The following is a 3,477-nucleotide window of genomic DNA, read 5'->3' on the forward strand; positions in this document are numbered from 1 at the left end:
TTTACTCTTCTCTGTGTTTAGTCATTAAATTATGAATGGAGTGCCCAACCTCAGAAATTATTCAATCCAGAAAAAACAACTTTTAATGTATTGGCTCAGTCATTGGATCTTAGGCTTGGAAGTGGCAGAAAGATCTTTGAGTGGGAAATAATTATTTCATTGATTTATTTATACTCTCCTTTTTTCTGGTCTCCTTAGGGCAACTGAGACACCTAACATTAAAAACATACAAAGTAAAAACACATCTTTGAAATCACTAAAATCAAACAAAAACATGTTACCCAAACAATTAAAACTAAGGTAAAAAAATGCATAGGAGTACATTAGGGTAGCCTAGCTGGCATTTTTCCATCTTCGCCAGGCTCTGCTGCTAATGCCGTACCTGTCCCAAGAACACCTTGCCACAGTGATCCATGCAACAGTCTTCGGTAATTCGCTCTGTGCTGGCCCCTTGTCCTTGACCCAGAAACTTCAGCTGGTCAAAATGCGGCTGCTAGGGCCCTCATAGGTACACCATGGAGGACCCATATCCAGCTAGTGGTGAGGCAGCTGAATTGGCTTCAAGTTATATACCAGCTCAAGGTTCTGTTTTTGACCTTAGATTGCTAATGGCCTTAATGTATTTGATGCACTGTTTAACTCCCTATGCCCCCCGCAGGACCTTTTGCTCTGTGGGTGCAAACAGGTTGGAGGTCCCCGACCCTTGTAAGATTTGCTTGCCTCAACCAGGGCCAGGGCCAAAAAGGAATGAGCTCTGAGGAGAGCTGAGGGCCCTGATAGACCTTCTGCAGGGCCTGCAAGGACAGGTTGCAGCCGACTAACCAGTCCCAAGCTTGTAACAGGCACTCCAGGCCACAACTGCCACCTGCTTATCCAGGAGTAAGACTGGGTCTGAGACCCACCCTCACCCCCCCAAAAAAAACGAATGACCTATTCTTTTAGGGGGAAGTGGACTTACTTAAAGTTGGCTGTTATGGGGTTACAATACTCAATTTATTCATGCTATTTATATGCTGCCTTTCTCTAAAACTAGGGCTTGTTGCTATTAGTTTTCAGAGCCAGCTCTGTTAGGACATGGAGGAAGGGGGGAGGGGATGCCATATCCCAAAATGTTGTGTTTCTCTTTGCTTCATGGCATGCAAAAGAACATGAAGAGGAGATGTTTATAATTTCTACAGCAATCAGCTGTTTTATTAACGATGGTCTATAGGGTGAATGATGTTTGTGGGAATTCAGGAAATTTTTACAAAGTCCAAGTCTGAAAGTATATGTTGGTACTTTGACACGTCTAGTCACACACTATAGATTATCATCATTGTGAGTGTGCGAATCCATTCTTAGATTAATATTCATTATCTCAGTGAATCAATTAATAATAAATCTGATTAATAGATTTCATCTGCCTAGAAGCAGGGATAACCCTAAAAGTCTGTATTCTAAACCAGGGGTAGTCAACTTGTAGTCCTCCAGATGTTCATGGACTACAATTCCCATGAGCCCCTGCCAGCGTTTGCAGTCCATGAACTTCTGGAGGACCACAGGTTGTTCTAAACCACGTATAAAAAGTATACCCTGTTTGGCAGATAAAAATATTTGCTAATGCCATCTCAGTTTACTCCCCTTCAGTCAATGGAAACTTTGACTCCAAAACTTTGCTTCTAGCTTCCATGTCAGAAACATGGCAGTCTTTTCCATTGACTCCAAATGGATCAATATTATTTTTCAGACGTGAAATTATCCAACATTGTGTGTTGGAATTATATCACTTTTACTAGTATTCTGAGCTTATTAAAATGACTTAAAAGTATGTTTAAAAATTCAACAACCAGAGCAGTTAAAAATCGCACTAAAAATCCAAAGCTATTATACAAAGTGAACAATTTAGAAAGAGGAAATGAGTTAATAACTCGGCGAGACAAAATGACTGTCATTGTCCAAAACAGGTTTTCCTAGATATTTTCATTTTCTTTGCTCTGAAAACATTTTTTTTAGTCCTGTGACCTGCACACAGCTTTAAGGTGAGCAAATGGAACAATTTTAAAATGTCCTACATAGAAAACAATTAAAATATATGACAAAAAATGGAATTTTCCAAGCCCCAAAATGCTTGTCTAGTTGAACTAGAAATGAATTGCAGAGTTTAGGTTGTAGGAACAAGAATACTTCTGACAACAGGGCAAATATAACAATTATTGACCACTAAACAGCATTTGCCCTGAACTACATAGCCAAGACCAGCCTCATCAGGTCTCAGAAACTAAGCAAGGTCGGCTCTGATCAGTATTTGGAAAGAAGACCACCAAGAAATGTCAGAGTTGTGAGAGGGAGGTAGGCAATGGCAAACCACCCCTGAACATCTCTTGCCTTGACAAACCCGCAAGTCAGCTGCAACAACAAAGAATTTGGTGGCCAAGAGTGTGCTATGTGATTTCATAGATCTAACGCCCCATTGCAGTACTTAGAATCTTCCCACTTTTGTTACTGATGCTTTTGTATAACATCTGATCAGGCTTGTTTGAACACCAAAGGAGAAAGTAGGAGAAATGAGGCTACCCTTCTGTGATAGGATCCATACCAGCCTAAGTGTATACAAGCTTTCATGCAGGTCTTCAGATGCTGGGCACTTGAAATTGCACCTGGTAGTCTATAGCAGTGGTCCGCAACCTTCTTCAGGCTATGGACCGGCAGTGGCGGGGAGGGCGATTGCCGTGCATGTTGTGCATGCGCAGCACGTGCTGCACATGTGCGGGAGTGCCGCGCATGCACGTTTGCAGCCGTGTATGGCGCAAATGCACGTGCACGATCCGGCCGCACATGCGCGGGAGTGCCGCACATGCACGTTTGCAGCTGCACATGGCGCAGATGCGCATACGTGGCCCGGCACAGCCCTGCGGAGGCAGGGAGCCGCAGCCCGGTGCCAGGACCTTTGCAGCTCGGCACCGGGCCGTGGCCTGGTGGTTGGGGACCACCGGTCTATAGGGAATTTGCATTTGCCTATACAGCAGTTGTTTAAGAGCTGTACCATAGGATTTTCTTGGCAATTTTTTTTTTACAACGTAGGTTTGCCAGGTTAATCCTTAACCCTCCTCATTTACCTTGGCCTGATGTGAGTGGCGATTGCAGTATGGAAATAAACCGTCAAATTGTTCTGGGTCAATCAGCAATGATGAGCTTGAACCCAACATGTAAAAGCAAGGATGTAAGCCTGACAACTAAATGTAGATTAGATCTGTCATATTACCAATAGCCACTTATGGCTGTGAAAGCTGGATGACGAACAAATCGGACAAGAGAAGAATCAATGCGCTTGAACTCTGGTGTTGGAAAAGGATTCTGCGAGTTCTAAGGACAGCAAAAGTCACAAGGAAATACTACAGTGTATAAAGTCTGATATATCATTGGTTGGCAAAACCATGAAACTCCAGCTCACTTAGGCCAGTGGTCTCCAACCTTTTTATCACCGGGGTCCGGTCAACG

This window comes from Paroedura picta, chromosome 2 (genome assembly GCF_049243985.1).
Source record: "Paroedura picta isolate Pp20150507F chromosome 2, Ppicta_v3.0, whole genome shotgun sequence".
Lineage (NCBI taxonomy): Eukaryota > Metazoa > Chordata > Lepidosauria > Squamata > Gekkonidae > Paroedura > Paroedura picta.